The sequence below is a fragment of the Tamandua tetradactyla genome, chromosome 21 (genome assembly GCF_023851605.1).
Source record: "Tamandua tetradactyla isolate mTamTet1 chromosome 21, mTamTet1.pri, whole genome shotgun sequence".
Lineage (NCBI taxonomy): Eukaryota > Metazoa > Chordata > Mammalia > Pilosa > Myrmecophagidae > Tamandua > Tamandua tetradactyla.
The window spans coordinates 19,403,636-19,421,887 of NC_135347.1; the positions used below are offsets into that span (position 1 = coordinate 19,403,636).

Consider the following 18,252-nt stretch of genomic DNA (forward strand, 5'->3'; position numbering starts at 1 on the left):
AAAGACAAAGAGAAAACTTTTAAAGCAGCAAGAGAAAAATATGTCAAATATATGATCAATAGCTGACTTCTCAGCAGAAACAATGAAGACCAGTGACAGTGCAAAGATGTATTCAAAGTGCTGAAAGAAAGAACAAAAAAACAACTGTCAACTAAGAATTTTGTATCCAGCAAGACTGTTTTTCTAAAATAAGGGTAAAAAAACGACAATCCTAGAGAAACAAAAATTGAGAGTATTCATTGCTTGCATGCCTGCCTTATAAGAAATAAAGAAAGTTCTTCAGGCTGAAAACAAGTAAACACAGATGGACATTTGAATGTACACAAAAAAACAAAGATCACTGGTAAATATAATTATTTAATTTTAAAAGACATAATTATACATGCATAATTATTATTTCTTCCCTTCACTGACTTATAAAGCAATTGTGTAAAACATTGTTTAATTGTATTGCTGAGGCTTTAAAATATAGAAATGTAATATATATTTGATGATAACACCAAGGAGGTAGGTGGGAGCAAAGTTGTATTGGAATAAGGAAATGACGGCTGATGATAATTGGTTTTTATAGAAAACTCATAAGGAATACACTAACAAACTAATTGACATGTTCAGCAAGGTTGCAGGATACAAGACTGATATACAAAAATCAATTGCATTTCTATACAGTAGCAATGAGCAAACTGACAAGAAATTTTAAAAATTTCATTTATAATAGCATCAGATAAAATACTTAGAAGTAAAGTTAATAAAATAAATGAAAACTTATAAACTTATACTCTGAGAATTATGAAACATAGTTGAAATAAATTTAGGAAGACCTAAATAAGTGTAAAGACACTCCATGTTGATGAATCAGAAGATCTAATATTGTTCAGATGGTAGTACTTCCCCCATTGGTCTATAGACTCAAAGCAATTCCTATCAAAATCCATCTGACCTCTATAGAAATTGTCAAGCTTATTCTAAAAGCCATAGGGCAATTCAAGGGACCCAGAAAAACCAAAACAATCTTGAAAAAGAACAAAGTGGCGGACTCACACTTTCTGTTTTCAACAACGATAACAAAGCTACAGCAAACAAGACAGTGTAGTCCTGGCATGTGCATAGACATAAATAGATGGAGCAAAATCGTGAGTCCAGGAACTAAATCCTCACATTTATGTTCAATTGATTTTTGATAAGGGTGTCAAAACTACTTAATGGGGGAAAGAAAAAATCTTTTCAACAAATGGTGTAGGGGCAACTGGATATTGGCATATAAAAGAATGATGTGGAACTATAATCATCATATAAAAAATTAGCTCCAGTGAATTAAAGACCTAAATGTAAGACTAAGCCTATAAAAGTCTTAGAAGAAAATATAGGCATAAATATTTCTGAGCTTGATTTTAGGCAATATATAAATATCTCTGGGCTTGGGTTTAGATAACATTACATTTTCTTAATTTCTTTTCAGTTTGCTCATGGCTACTATATAGAAATGCAATTGATTTTTCTACATTAGTCTTGTATCCTGCAACCTTGCTGAACATGTTAATTTGTTTGTTAGTGGATCCCTTATGAGTTTGCAAATGGATCCCTTATAAGTTTTCTATAAAAACCAGTTACCATCTGTTGTCATTTCCTTATTTCAGTACAGCTTTGCTCTCACCTCCTTTGCGTTATCATTTAAATATATGTTACATAGGCATAAAATATATATTAAATAGGCATAAATATTCTGGGCTTGCTTAAGCAATGGTTGCTTAGATAAGATAACAAAACACAAGCGACCAAGGAAAGATCAATTGGACTTCATCAAAATTATGAACTATAGGGCTTTAAGGGACATCATCAAGAAAGGGAACAAACAATCCAAGGAAATGGAGAGAATCTTGGCAATTCATGCATATAATAAAGATGTTGTTTTTAAAATATAAAAACTATTATAGCTGAACAATAAAAAGACAACCCAATAAAAATGGGCAAAGTATCTGAATGTTTCCCCAAAGATGATATAAAAATAAATGGTCATTAAGCATATGAAAAGATGCAGAACATCATTAGTTATTAGGGAAATGCAAGCCAAAACTACAGTGAGATACCACTTCACATTCCACTAGGTGAATATAATAAAAAAGGCAGACAATAACAAATGTTGATGAGGATGTAGAGAAATTGGGACCCTCACACATTGCTCATGGGATTGTAAAAATGGTGTAGACACTTTGGTAACTTTAATTGTAGAGTTACCCTATGATTTAGCAACTCCATTCCTAGGCATATACCCAAGGAAGGGGTATTGAAATATACATCCCCCCAGGAATGAAATTAGAAAAAAAATGTAACATAATGCTAGTGTAAAATTTATATATTTGTTGAACAAAGTGAAAATAACAGAAACTAAATGAAACACTATTCACAAGACAAGTTTATTCAAGTATGTTGACTTTTGAACCCAAGAATATCTCCTATCAATTTATTTGGAGGCCAGTGCAGACTGAGCAAACTCACTTTTTGGAATCCCATTCCAGTTCTACCTCCTAATAATGTATGTCTTAGGTAAACTATACAACTTTTCTTAATCTTATCTATCCACACGAACATAAAACTATTAGAGATATTGTGGAGAGTTAATGAAATATCCCTCGCATAATGCTGAGAAATACTCGGCATAATGGCGAACACTCTATACCCAAACAGAACAATTTTGTTAATATTCTTGATTTAGCAATGGTTTAGAATAAAAACTGAGAATAAACAATTGCACATTCTTGAAGAAGCTTTTAGAGAAACTATTGTTATAAACAATGAAAGTATTTTTAAACAGGAGGAAAAATAATCAGGGAAATCGCAACCCTGCAAATGCTATTACACAATATATATAGCATTTAGTCCATGACGGAATTCAACTTCAAAGGAGTCCAAGGACCTAGAGTACATCTAATTCATATGAATGAACGTTCTTGCTAGGGCCAGATAGTTTTTCTTCCCATCCTGAAATTCCATTTTTGTCTTCCTTACTTTGATCCACTTGTAGGAAAAAACTTTTTGTAAGAAATAGGTTACAGTTTTTCAGTTCTTCAGTTTTGGCATGGAGTAGCTTTAAGAACTTCCCTCTCCATATTCCCAAGACGTATTTTATTTGACTGACCTCCTGGGCCATAAAGATTGTTATGTATTTTAGTATCATAAAATCAGTAAACTACTGATTTTCCCTTTAAAGATCCTACACCTTCAAGTGCTTGGCTCTCAGTAAATGCTCAATAAATATGAAAGGAAGAAAAAAAAAATCAAAAGAAAACAGGTTCAGAACCAATAGTTTAAAATTATTTAATCTCCATCTGTGAAATCGCCATATTAACTTTGAAAGAATATATTTCCACTTTAAGTTACAAACAAATCTTGGTAAAAGGTAAATTCTATTGTTGTTCAAAGGGATCCACAAATAAATTTATGAAAAGCACAATTTCAATAATTTAAAAAGTCACGTATGACAAGACAATTCAGGTATTAAATTATGATTTTTCTCTCTGTATTTTCCCCTTTCCTACCAATGCCTAACAAGCAAGTAGCCAGGTACTACTTCCTTTCTTCAGAGTTCCTTATTCTCTCATCTAAATTGTTCCAAGACAAAAAGCTGAAACTGCCTGAAAGCCACTGATTCCTTCTTATCTTAAAAAATAATAATAAGAAAGCTAAGTGTAGAATTGCCATATGATCCAGCAATACCATTGCTAGGTATCTACTCAGAGGACATAAGGGCAAGGACACAAACAGACATTTACACACTGATGTTTATAGAGTCATTATTTACAATTGCCAAGAGATGGAAACAACCCAAATGACCATCAGCAGATGAGTGGCTAAACAAGCTGTGGTATATATATATACAATGGAATATTATGCAGCTATAAGACAGAATAAACTCATGAAGCATATAACAACATGGATGGACCTTGAGGATGTTATGCTAAATGAAATTAGCCAGAAACAAAAGGATAAATACTTTATGGTCTCACTGATATGAACTAACATTAGCATGAACTTGGAAAATTTTAGTTAAGAACACGGGTTATTAGGAGATAGAAATAAGGTAGAGATTGGGCAATCAGTGCTGAAGGGATACAGATTATGTAATAGGACTGATTGTAAAAATTTTTAAATGGATTGCACAATACTGCCTGATTGTAGCACAATTATGTAAGTACACAGAATGAAGCTGAATGTGAGAATGATAGAGGGAGAAGGGCTGGGGGCACATATGAAACCAGAAAGAAAGACGATAAAGACTGAGATGGTATAATTTAGCAATGCCTAGAGTGTACAATGATAGTGACTAAATGTATAAATTAAAAAATGTTTTTGCATGAGGGAGAACAAAGGAATGTTCATATTGCAGGGTCTTGAAAGTAGATGGTCATTCATATTTAAAACTTCAACTTCTGTGTGAGACTAAAGCAAGAAATGTTTATTTGGTATAAAATTTATATTTTGACTAGTGCATTTCCTAATTTAACTTATATTGACAGTTTAATTGAACACCATAAGTACATGGAACCTTGAATAGGGCATGAGATTTTCTTGGTTTGTCCTGGTTAGTTCGATGCCCCAATAAATCTCAGAGTGATTTAAACAGTGAATAAAGGAGTATTTGCCAAGTCCCATTAGAAGAATGGAGAGAAAGGGGGAAAAATTCATCTTCCCAATTTGGAGAATTCCTGATATTCTTGCAAGCAGTGGGGACAACCAAATCAATAGGTTGACCCCTCAATTTTGGGGTTTGCTCCTGTGAAACTTATCCCTGTAAAGATTAGATTAAGCTTACTTAGACAAAGAGTCTAAGAGTCACCCTCAGTAGCCCTCTTTTGTTGCTTAGATGTGGCCTCTCTCTCTCAGCTGACAAGGCAAATGAACTCACTGCCCACCCCCCTCTACATGGGATATGACTCCCAGGAGTATTGTTCTCCCTGGCAAAGTGGGACAGAAATCCTAGAATGAGCTGGGACATGGCATAAAGGGATCGAGAAAACCTTCTCAACCAAAAGGGCAAAGAGAGAAATGAGACAAAATAAAGTGTCAGTGGCTGTGAAATTTCAGAGTTAAGAAGTTATCCTGGAGGTTATTCACACTCATTATATAGATATCCCCTTTTTGTTTATGGTATATTAGAGTGGCTAGAGGGAAATACCTAACACTGTAGAGCTGTGTTCCAGTAACCATGTTTCTTGAAGATGATTGTATAATCATATAGCTTTCACAATGTGACTGTGTGATTGAGGAAACCTTGTGTCTGATGCTCCTTTTATCTATGGTGTGGACAGATGAGTAAAGAATATGGATAAGAAATAAATAATAGGGGGAACAAAAGTTAAAATAAATTGAGTAGATTGAAATACTAGTGGTCAATGAGAGGGAGGGGTAAGGGGTATGGTATGTATGAATTTTTTCTTTCTTTTGCTGGAGAGATGCACATGTTCAAAAAAATGATCATGGTGATGAATACACAACTATGTGATGATATTGTGAGCCATTGATTGTAACTGTGTCAAGAATGTTTGTTGTTTACAATGAAATGTTTAAAATAATAATAATAACAAAAACAAAAAACTACACTCATTGAAGAAATGACGTTGGATGCCCTGGAAGAAAGAGAGACTCAGAAAGTATGGAGAGAGAAATATCTCTTAGGCCTGAAAGTTGACAGAGGAAATTTGAAGCCATCTCCTGAGCTATGGTACCATCTCCAGGAGGTGACAAAATCTCAGAAGTTAAGGGCTGCGCACCACCTCTTGAGATATTGGAGGCCATGGTATAGGAAAGGCATAAAAATTTAGCACCTGCCTGTTGTGGCCCAGAAGAAGTATGCCAAACTAGAAAGAACCATGTAAATGTGACAAGTGACCTGATGACCTGTGGTGTCTCTCCAATACATAGTTGCTACATAAGCACTAGTACTTCTGGGCAGGACCCAAACCTAAAAAAATAGAATACTGAATATACAACCAGTCAAGCACAGCAGAGACCTGGAGTATACATAGTTAATTTAAAGAAAAGTACAGAAATATTATTTCTTGAACACGTAAGTTCATAAGCTATGATTAGAACTGCTACATATATTTTAACTTAGTAGTAGTAAATTAAATAATTGACATTTTTTCCTAGAAACTATATATATATATAGTTTATATAATCCATAATTCATATGAAATAACAGTATTCAAAATAGTGAAAACTGAAGTGTTTAAAGTATTTACAGATGATTTAGGGAGCCTTGGACAATGAAGAAAATTAACTATAAAACACTATTAAAATTTTAATAGGAACCATTCCCATTTCTGTCCCATCTATCACTTATTTACTCATACATTCAAGAAAATCTCAATGAACTGATAATAAAATGATAAAGCCTGTTCTGCTTTACTTAGTTAAGTGCCTTAAATCTCTTTTGCTCACCATAGGAAGCCATTTGGCTTTGATGCAAATTGCTAATGTGATGAATGGCTTGAAGAAAATGCAAAAATGGATGTAATTGTCCATGAATTCTTATATTGGATTTACTTTGCGTGCCAGTACTTTTTATTTATTTGTAACAGCGTACAAGATGAAATAAGAAAATTATAAACCTGATCACTCAGATACACACACACACACACGTATAAACTAGAAATAAAAGTTTAATTTTGACCATTTTATGTCTAGCACTACCAAATAGTACCCAAATTATTCCCTTTAAGTGTTGTCATTTAGGAAATTCAAGTCAGTTTAGTTTTAACAAAAATAAAAATGTTTGGGGGGATTGTGGGAAGATGGTGGAGTGGAAAGCTCCAGAAATTACACCAAAACAACTACTGAACTGACAGAAACTGTCTGAATCAATCAATTTGAAACTCTGGAGTCTAGGGCAATACTGTGCAGCATCCAGAAAGGAGCAGGAGAAAGAAATTGGTAAATTATGATAAAACCCCATGAATTTCAGCCTCCCTGTTGCGAATGTCCCTTCCTTACGCCTAGTGGCAAGCAGCAGTGGGAACTAGAGAGGCAGCGCCTGGCACAGTTTGCTGGTGCCAGGGTGGGATTTAAAGAGCTAGTTGGAACTCCAGGAGTCTGTGGTCTCATCCCCGACCTGTACCTTTAATTAGCTGCTTGAGATAGATGCAAGCCCTCTAGTGGATGGCCACTGTTCCAGCCCTCCTTGGGCAAAGATGGCAGAGGAATCTTAGAGGCAGTAATGTTCCTCAAAACTACAAAAAAGCTAGAGGGCTGCATTAATCAGACAAGTGCTGAATTAAGAAAACACAGTTTCAAAAGCCAAAGAAATAAGTCAGATCCAAAAAGACAATTATTTTATGATCTCACTGATATGAACCAATTATAATATGTAAACTCGCAGACATAAAATACAGAATATATAGAATGAGGCTAAAGAATGGGGAGTGGTTGCTTAATATGTGCAGAATGTTAACTAGGGTAAACTTAAACCTTTGGAAATGGAAAAAAGTGAGAGTAGCATGTAATTGTGAGAATAACAGTGCTAAATGGTGTGTGAGTGTGGTGGAAAGGGGAAGTTTAAAGTCATGTATGTCACCAGGGAAAGTTGGAGGATAAAACAGGGGAATGCATAACACAGTGAATCTTGTGATGGACAATGTCTGTGATTAACTGTATGAATATAAAAAGCTCTTTCATGAGCTAGAGCAGGTGTACTACATTATTATAAGGAGTTAATAATAGAGGGGTTAAGGAAAAAATGTACCTACTGCAAACTATGGGCTACAGTTAACAGTAATATTTTAATACTCTTTCATTATCAGTAACAAATGTATCACATCAATACAATAAGGAGTCAATAATATGGGGGGATAAGTGGTATGGGAGGATTAAGGTTTTCTTTTTCATTTTTGATTTCTTTTCTAGGGTAATGAGAATATTCTAAATTTTACCACTGGAATGTGTGCACAACTATGTGATGATACTGTGAACCAGTGATTATATATTTCAGATGGTTTCTATGCTGTGTGAATATATTTCAGTAAAATTGCATTAAAAACTAACTTAGGAATTTAATAAACAGCCATAAAAGAAGCTCTTAGTACCCTAGCTGATCTCTCCCCCACTCCCTCCACACTGCAGAGTGGAGCCAGCAGGGTTCCTGGCCCTGTTCCAGAGGGAGCAAAGTGGCCCCTGGGTACATACTGGGATGCATGTATGTCAGTGCCAATCTATCAGGTAGAAGTTTGAGAGACTAAGAAGTGGCCCCTGGGTACATACTGGGATGCATGTATGTCAGTGCCAGTCTATCAGGTAGAAGTTTGAGAGACTGAGCCAGAAATATGTCTCAGGCTTACCCTCTCAGAGTTTGTCCTAAAGGCAGAGAAACCACTTGCAGGCTCCTGGGACAGAGGAAGAAACAATTAAGTTGAAGGAGCCTGGGGCAAAGGAATAACTGCATTTAGTCATTCAAGAGAGTACCCAGAAAGGGGAAGAGGTCTGTTTCAAAGGGAGTAGAAGAAGCATTCACTTGAACTCCTGTAAACTGTGAATGGGGAATCCTTAAATCCTTTAGAAAGCACAAGCCCAGGAAAGGAAGCAGGCTCTTAGATTTGGCTCCACTCAGGCACAGATAAAACAGGGAAGACCTAGCACTTGCCAGTTGCCTCAAGCTGATCTTCTTGTAGTAGAGCTAAACTCTGAAGGAGACTGTTCTAGTTTGCTAGCTGTCAGAATGTAACACACCAGAGACAGATTGGCTTTAATAAAAGGGGAATTATTTAGTTAACATATAGTTCTTCAGAGGAAAGGCAGCTAACTTTCAACTGAGGTTCTTTCTTATGTGGGAAGGCACAGGGTGATCTCTACTGGCCTTCTCTCCAGGCCTCTGGGTTCCAGCAACTTTCCCCGGGGTGATTCCTTTCTGCCTCTCCAAAGGCCTGGGCTGAGCAGCGAGTGCTGAATGAGGTATGCTGAGCTCTCTCATTTAAGCACCAGCCAGTTAAATCAAACATCATTTGTTGCAGCAGGCACACATCCTAGCCGACTGCAGATGTAATCAGCAACAGATGAGGTTCACATGCCGTTGGCTCATATCCACAGCAATAGAACTAGGCACCTTCACCTGGCCAAGTTGACACCTAAATCTAACAACCACATGTCCACCCCTTGTCAACTTGGCAACTACACGCATCACCTTAAACAATATTAAAGTGCAAAAACTTCTCTTCTAGCTATGGACCTATGAATCTCAAAACAAGTTATCTGGTGCCAATATGCAAAAGAGGTACAGTCACAGGATGAGCAGAGAGAAATTGGAAAGAAAATCTGTAGGACAGACACCATTGGATTTCAAAGTCTGAAAATCATTTATCCTTCAGCTTTAGAAAGTGGCAGCCGACCCTTTCCAAGGGCCTATGCAGTGGCCCACCTCTTTCCGAATCAACCTTGGGGGACATTAAGGAGGTCACCTTTTTCTCGGCTCCACCCTCTCCAGGCATCGGGGCCACACCTGGGCTCTCTGCCATTTCTGGGGCACACGCTCAACTCCTCCATGTGGTGGCAGCAGGCTCTCCCCAGTCCCTAAGGAGCATGCTGTACCTTTTCCAAGGCCTGAGGTGGCACAACTCTTCCACTGCAACAACGTGGGAGACTCATGCTCTCCATGTATATGGTGGGTCCACTCTCCTGGCTGAGGTTTCTTGGCTTCAGACTCGAGCTTCCATGGTTCTCACTGTGCAAACTCCAATTTGTCCCTTTTGCGCCCCCTCTGTTCAGATTGGCAGTGGTTTCATTTACACCAACAGTCTCTTCAAGCACTCCAGGACTTCTCCATCCTTCTCTTCACAGTTCCTCCAGAATCTTCCCCTTATCTGTCCAAAAACTGGTCCAACATGTCTGGTGTTTGCAAACTGCAGCAGCACTCCACTCCTGGTACCAAATCTGTTCTAGTTTGCTAGCTGCCAGAATGCAACACACCAGAGACAGATTGGCTTTAATAATAGAGGATTTATTTAGTTAACATATAGTTCTTCAGAGGAAAGGCAGCTAACTTTTAACTGAGGTTCTTTCTTATGTGGGAAGGCACAGGACAATCTCTCCAGGCCTCTGTGTTCCAACAGCTTTCCCCGGCGTGATTTCTTTCTGCATCTCCAAAGGCCTGGGCTGAGCTGCAAGTGCTGAGATGAGGTATGCTGAGCTCTCTCATTTAAGCACCAGCCAGTTAAATTAAGCATCATTCAGTGCAGCAGGCATGCCTCTAACCGACTGCAGATGTAATCAGCAACAGATGAGGTTCACATGCCATTGGCTCATATCCACAGCAGTAGAACTAGGCACCTTCACCTGGCCAAGTTGACACCTAAATCTAACTACCACAGAGACCTTCAGCTAAAATGGAGTCAATTTATAAAGAGGGTAAAAGGTGCTTTTTGCTTTGGTTTGTTTGTTCTGATTAGCTCCTGGCATTAAAGAAAATTCCTTTTGTATCAATAGCTACACAGAAACTCAAGGGACAACCCAGGGACTAACTCCCAGAGTTGACAATATAAAATATTCAAATGTATAGTGTGCAACAAAAGATTACAAGACAAAGAAACAGGAAATGATGGCCCATCCAAGGGAACAAGATAAAAATCCAGAAACCATTAAGCAAGAGGACCAGTCTTTGGACATACCAGAAAAAGATTTTTAAAATAATGACCACAATAAGCTCAAGGAGATAAAGGAAAACGTAAAGCAAGAAAGCAATGAATGAACAATATGGAATCTCTGTAGAGAAATATTGGTGTTGAAGAACACAAAAAGTGAAATGAAACATTCCCCAAATGGTTTCAACAGCAGATTGGAGGTGGCAGAAGAAAGAATAAGTATACTCAAAGACAACACAGCTGAAAAGATTCAGGCTGAGGCGCAAAAGGCAAAAGAATAAAAATGAATGAACAGAGCCTAAGTAACCTGTTGGATATTGTTCTAGTTAACAAGCTGCCAGAATGTAATATACCAGCAACAAAATGACTTTTAAAAAGAATTTATTAAGTTGCAAGTTTACAGTTCTAAGGCTGTGAAAATGTTCAAGTTTAGGCAAGGCTATGAAAATGTCCAAATTAAGGCACCAACATGAGGTTACCTTCACTCAAGAAAGGCCGATGAAGTTCAAGGTTTCTCTCTCAACTGAAAAGGTACATGGTGAACATGGGTAACACCTACTAGCTTTCTCTCCAAGTTTCCTGTTTAATGAAACTGCCCAAGGAGCATTTTCCTTCTTCATCTCCAAAGGTCTCTGGCTGTATGGGCTCTCAGGGCTCTCTCTGCTCTGGTGGCTCTTTCCAAAATGGTTCCCTCTTAAAGTGCTCCACTAAGCAACCACACCTTGAATGGGTGGAGATACACTTCCATGGAAATCATCTAATCAAAAATTAACACCCACAATTGGGTGGGTCACTTCTCCATGGAAACTATCAAAAAGCTTCTACCCAGCAATGCTGAATGAGGATTAAAGAACTTGACTTTTCTGGGATTCACAACAGATTCAAACTGGCACGGATACTATCAAACATTCAAATATAAGCATTATGGGAGTCCCAGAAGAAGATGAGAGAAAAAGGCAGAAAGAATATTCAAAGAAAAAAATGGCAATAAATTTCTTAAATATGAAGAAAGAAATGAATATGCTCATTTAAGAAGCCCAAAGAATCCTGAACAGGATAAACTCAAAGAGAACTACAACTTGGCAATAAAATAATCAAATTTTCCAAGCCTGAGGATAAGGAGAATGCTCACCTTACATGTGGGAGACCCAGGTTCAATTCCCAGATGATGCACCCTCCCCACCCCCACCCCCCCCAAAAAAACCCTTAAGAAAACAAACAAATAAATATGGGAGTAGGTGTTAATGGAAGAATCAAGGGTCAAAATGGTATAATTCTTACAAGTACAAAATAGAAAAATGGCAAAAGACAGACCTGCATTATCAGTAGTTACTTTAAATATAAAGGGATTAAACTCCCAGTTAAAAGACATAGATTTTTAGAATGGATAAAAAAGCATGATCCAAATATATGCTGTTTACAAGAGACTCACCTTAAATTCAAAGCCATAAGTAGGTTGAAAACGAAAGGATGGAAAGAGATATACAGTGCAAGTAGAACCAAAAGAGAGCTGGGCTAACCATACAAATGACAGATAAGATAAGCTTTAAGTTTATGAGGGACAAAAAGGATCATAAAATACCATTAAAGGAGTCAGTTCAACAAGAAATCATACAAATATACATCTACCTAATAGCAGAGCCCCAGAATATGTGAAGCAAGTATTGACAGATTTGAAGGGAGAAATAGGTGGTTCTCTATTAGTAGTAGGTAATTTAAATTCACCACTTTCAGTGATGGAAAAAAATATCTAGTCAGAAGATCAATAAGGAATTAGAAGGCTTGAATGACACTCTAAATCAGCTAGACCTAACAGACATATATAGAACTCTTCACCCAACAGGAGGAGAATACATATTCTTCTCTAGTGAGTTCTACAGGATAGACCATATGTTAGGTCACAAAACAACCCTCAATAAATTAAAAAATATTTGTTATACAATGTATCTTATCCAACCACAATGAAATGAAGCCAGAAATCAATAAAGAGGGAGAGACAGAAAATTTGAAAACGTGGAAATTACAAAACATGTTCTTAAACACTAATGTATTAAAATAAATCACAAGGGCAATTAGGAAATATCTCATGGTGAATGAAAAATTAAAACAAAACATACCAAAGCTTATGGAATGCATCAAAAGCTTACATTAAAAAAGGAGAAAGATTTCAAATCAAGGAACTTACCTCAAACCTAGAACATCTAGAAAAAGAAGAATGAACTTAACCTAAAGTGAGCACAGTAACAAAATACCAGAGAACACTAGAATTATATTCTATAGGTTTATCTATAAGACTTATTTGATTTTAGAACCTTTAACATATGAAAGTTAAATTTATAAAATAAGCACTATTATATGAATTCCTTCTCTTATTTTTCTTGTCCATAAAAACAAATGATGTAGTACCATTAAAAAAAATACAATAATACTAAGTGACTGTTTGTATAATATAATTGAAAAATTATATTAAATATTTCGAGTGAATAGTAATTCACCCAACCTTATTTAACTGATAAGTTATACACTTGCAATGAATGTTAATATTAACTGCAATTTTTCATGACATTCTAAAGGGATATGTTATACAATGATGTCCTCGGGTATTAACATGTTGCTAAAAGGATTTTATTATTATTATTATTATTATTATTTGGGGAGGGTGCATGGTCTGGGAATCGAACCTGGGTCCCCTGCATGTAAGGCAAGCATTCTACCACTGAGTGACCCATTCACCCTACGAAGGGTATTATTTTTAACGTCATTTTTATTAACCTGTTTACATAATTGGTTATCTATATAAAAAATGAAATTATACCCTTATCTTCTGCCATATATAGGTAAATTAAGGATTTACGTATGAAATGTAGAACTATTAAGCATGACGTTCCATAGACAATAGAATAGCGAGTTGCAAACTATAAAGGGAGAGGAGTTCTGAAAAAAAGTATACAAAGCTGTGTTAGTTAGATTCAGTTGTCAACTTGGCCAGGTGAGCATACCTAGTTTTGTTGCTGCGGACATAAGCCAACGAACGGTACATGAACATTATCTGTTGCCAATTACATCTGCAGTCAGCTAGGAGGCGTGCCTGCTGCAATGAGTGACGTTTGACTTAATTGGCTGGTGCTTAAATGAGAGAGCTCAGCGTAGCACAGCCGAAGCAGCTCGGCATTCATTATCTCAGCACTTACAGCTCAGCCCAGGCCTTTGGAGATGCAGAAAGAAGTCATCCCGGGGAAAGTTGTTGGAACCCAGGGTCCTGGAGAGAAGACCAGCAGAGACCATCCTGTGCCTTCCACATAAGAAAGAACCTCAGTGGAAAGTTAGCTGCCTTTCCTCTGAAGAACCAACAAAATAAATCCCCTTTTATTAAAAGCCAATCTGTCTCTGGTGTGTTGCATTCTGGCAGCTAGCAAACTAGAACAAAAGCCTTCATATTTAAGGGGCATCACTTATATACCATCACCTATATTTCTCTTCTACAAGCTAAACATTTTAATTCTCTCAATGATTTTCAAAAGGTGACATGAATTTCTATTCCCTCACTTTTCGCATCCCTCCTCTCTGTAAAGTAGTCCAATTGTGTTTTTATTTTGTATAAGTGTAGGAACCCAAAATGGATGAGATAATCCAGTTTCCAATATTTTTGCTCAAAAAGCTTATAATTAAGACTTATAATTGATATATATAGTTTAATTTGTAATAGCAAATAGAATAAATAGCTACCTATTAAAACAATAGATATATAAATACAGCCAATATATTCAGACACTGTGTTCCAGCAATCTAGAGAGCCCTACTCTGCATTTGAATTTTATTCTCTTGGCAATAGGGAAGTATTAAAAGGTTTTAAATGGGGCATAGGAGATGAGTGAAATGACTAATAGATATATGTTTGGAAGTTACTCTGGCAGTTGTGTAAAAGGTGGGAATGGAGGAAAGACAAGTTAGGAGAGACTGGAAGATAAGTTATTTTCTTAATCTAGGACAGAGATAATGGCATTCTGACCTAAAAAAAATAGCTGAAGGAATGAAACAGAGAGTTGAATAACAGAGTTCCTTTGAAAAAGGAAATGAATAGCACCTAGTGACCATAGTGTCTCCTCAAGGAGATCAGGTTATATGAGCTTGTAATCAAGCTGAAGCAAGGGGAAGCCTAACAATGACTATGAGAGGAAGATTCAGATGGAGTCTTAGTCACTTGTGACTCTGAAGCTGCAAACAGACCCTTAATTTTCCTGTCTTTAGACTTAATTTTTTTTTAGATGAGAGAAATATACTTCTATCTTGTTTGGGCCATTGTCATTTTTATTTGTTATATGTTATAAGCTTAATCTAAATGCATTTATATTCTCTTATAGTCTTATTATTAGTGAGTAAAATTTGAATGCAGTGAAATGCACAGAAATTAATTGCACAATTCAATGAGTGTTCCAGTTATCTATTGGTGGCAACAAACACTCTGAAAGTTATGGGCTTAAAACAATTTTTTTTTACCAGTTTTTATGATTTGGGGGCTTACTGGAGTTTGCTGGGTAATTCTCCTTTGAGGTCTCCCATGAATGTCAGTTGAGGCGCTAGTTATCTAAGGCTTGACTGGACTGGCATTCCGAGTGTCTCACTCACATGGCTGGCAGGTGATGCTAGCTGTCATCTGGGAGCTTAGTTGCATGCTCACCTAGAGCTATCTAACAGAGACACAATACATGGTTCTCCATGTGACCATTTCGTTGTACCTCACAAGTTTTAACATATAGCATTTTTATCACTTATTTCCAAATATTTTTGAAATCTCATTATTGCTTCTTTTTTGTTCAACAGTTTAATTTAGAAATGGGTTTCATTTCCAAATATATGGAGGATTATTTATCTTTTTTGTTATAATTTTCTAACTTAATTGTGTTTTGATCAGAGAACATAATCTACATGGTTCCTACCCTTTGCAATTTCTTAAAAATTGTTGTTTAGGCTACAATGTGATTAATTTTCGGGAATTCTAGGGTTATTGGGAAGAATGCACATTCTCGAATGGTTGAATACAGAATTCCCTGTATTTCATTAGGTCTCAAATATTAATTTTATTGTTCAAACCTTTTTTTTTTTTTGCTGTTTCTTTTTTTTTTTTTTTGGTTGGCTACTTGATTTATCAGTAGTTAGGAAAGAATAACTCAGACTATTTTTCCACTAATTTATCTTTTAGAGCCACACTGGCTGCCTACCTCTTTCCAAAACTATACATGCACATGAGTTCAAATAACCTTTCATTCCACTAGGATTTTATCTAAGCCTTTTCCCCTATAATTTCCTGGATTTTTAATTGCCCTCTGTAGTCCTATAAAGTTGCTTTTTGAGACAAGCCAATGCTAATTAGCTATCTTTACTGGTACTGGAATCCATATTACTAATTTTTTCATGTTGATTATTCATTTAGAAATATTTTTATTTCTTTTATTGGGTCAACAGTAGATATCATTAGAATCCTTATTTATAGATAAAGAAATTTAAGCACCTGGAAATTAGGTAATTGGCCCAGTGACACAGACTAGGTCTGTTGGGAGCCAGGAGTTTAAGCAAGCTCTTTGATTGCTTAAACTTGCACATTTACCCATTGCACCTTACAGAAGTTTGAGAAGAAGACCTCAGGGAGGTAGGGAAAAAAGTTCCTACTACCAGAACTAAATGCACAATCATTTATGGCAATCCCTGAAGCCTAGGAATTTATCATACAAATATAATTCTCAATCAAGGGAGAGATGAAGATCTACCTTCCCCAGCTTTTATAAATTGCTTTTACAAATTGCATATTTCCTTATTCCCCCACCCCCTCATGAGGTCTTTGGAGAGTCCGATTAAACCCTCTAAAAAGGTATTGCCAGATCTTGGGGGTGGAAGGTTGTGTATAGTTTGAAACATTCTTGCCTCTCTTGCCTCTTCCAGCCTCTTTTTCCAGTCCCTCTGTATCCTTTTACTTTCCTCTTCCTTTGTTTTCTTTCTTTATTTTTGCGTGGGCAGGTACCGGGAATCGAACCCGGGTGTCCGGTATGGCAGGTGAGAACTCTGCCACTGAGCCACCATTGCTCACCATTTTCCCTTCCTCTTTCTAGTTTCCTCCATTTCCCCTCTCCCCTTCTAGAAAAATCAGATTAGGTGGGTTGATTTTAAAAGAACCTTAGATTATTACATTTTCTTTTCCTTTGACCTCCCCAACTCCCATGAACCCCCAACCCTCTCATCTAAATATGAGTCACTATATTTAATGTCAGAGTAGTTATTTTTTTATTTAAAATTTTTATTGTGATAGCATATATAACATAAAATTACCCATTTTAACCATTTTTAAGAGTACCATGTATTAATGACATTTGTAATATATTACATTCACAATTTTGTGTTCTCTTTACTACCACCCATTACCAAAACATTATACAAACCAAATCAAAACTTTGTGCACATTAAGTGAATCTCTCCCCATTCCACTGTGCCTGACCCTTTATAATCTCTAATCTATTTTCTGTCTCTTGAATATTAAATATAAATGGAATTATCAGTTCTTCCTTTCTTTTTTTCCATGCTTGTCTTTATTTTTTTACTCATCTACTATATACTGGATAAAGGGAGTGTCAGTCACAAGGTTTTTTACAATCACATGGTCACATGACAAAAGCTATACAGTTAATCATGATCAGAAATCAAGGCTACTGGATTATAGTTCAACAATTTCAGGTATTTCCTTCTAGCTATTCTAATATGCTCTGATACACTAGAAAATCAGTAGCATATTTTAAATCTTAGTTTCTCAGTTACCCTTCCTCCCTCTGCTTTGGCCATTCTCTCTACAGGGATATCTGAGCATGACCATTTTAGCTTCTGCATGCTGAAAAGTGGTGTTGAACTTATGGTTGATATTCTTAGAGAACATGTGTTTCAGGTTTATCTGGCATAGAAGCCGTAAGAAAGCTTTAAGTTTCTGAAAAAAATAAACTTAATAGGTAAAACTTTTATGGAGTCTTTGATAGAGCTTAGGGTATTCTTTAGGGTTTTCGGGAATACTGTTGGTTGGGGATTGGCAGACTGAGGCAATTGGCAACATCTGGCTGAAGCTTGCATAAGAGTACCCTTCATAATGACCTCTTGACTCTATTTGAAATCTCAGAGCCTCTGAAACTTTATTTGTTTCATTTCCTTTTCCCCTTTTGGCCAAGATGGCATTCACAATCTACATGCCAGGGCAAGGTTCATCACGTCCCACGTTGCCAGGGAGACTTACACCCCTGGGAGCCGTGTTCCACATAGAGGGGAGAGTAATGAGTTTATTTGCAAGGTTGGTTTAGAGAGAGAGCCAAAACTAGCAACAAAAGAGATTCTCTGGGGGTGATTCTTAGGTAGTATAAGTAGGCTTAGCTTTGTCATTGCAGATATAAGTTTCATAAGGGTAAGCCTCAAGATCGAGGGCTTGCAGAGAAGTTATTTTAACACAGATGTTTCTGATTCTGATTACTGTGTCCTATTATTCCATATATGCATACATACTTATATATATATTTAGAAATACATATGCGTTGCACACGCACAAAAGACGTATCTTATGCTTTCGTTCTTTGAGAATTTATTTTCAAGATTGCTGCTTCTA

General features: G+C 36.5%; 2 protein-coding genes across 3 annotated transcripts in view; one reads left to right on the forward strand and one right to left on the reverse strand.

Moving 5' to 3' along the window:
* Positions 1-18,252, reverse strand: part of SLC25A46 (solute carrier family 25 member 46) — a 198,499-nt gene that overhangs the window by 75,385 nt on the left and 104,862 nt on the right. The gene's annotated exons all lie outside the window — the stretch shown is intronic.
* TMEM232 (transmembrane protein 232) overlaps positions 1-18,252 on the forward strand; it is a 341,832-nt gene that overhangs the window by 16,929 nt on the left and 306,651 nt on the right. The window lies entirely within an intron of this gene.